The following is a 244-nucleotide window of genomic DNA, read 5'->3' on the forward strand; positions in this document are numbered from 1 at the left end:
GGTAAAAATGGCCCCAATAATCAAATTCTGTATTAAAACTGATTTTCTTGATTCAATATATGCATTTTTTTATCTTAAATAATTTAGTTATTAAAAGGAATCTAACATCAAACAAATTGCCTTTTACATTTTACTTTTTGCAAGAATTAACATTCAATGATAAAATATTCAAAGATACCTCTTAATTTCACAAAAGAGTGGGTTCTTTTCCAAACAAATACATCCTGCCTAATATTGTGTGTTT

This window comes from Anneissia japonica, unplaced genomic scaffold (assembly GCF_011630105.1).
Source record: "Anneissia japonica isolate Jap-2015-1 unplaced genomic scaffold, ASM1163010v1 scaffold284947_len354889_cov159, whole genome shotgun sequence".
NCBI classification, from domain to species: domain Eukaryota; kingdom Metazoa; phylum Echinodermata; class Crinoidea; order Comatulida; family Comatulidae; genus Anneissia; species Anneissia japonica.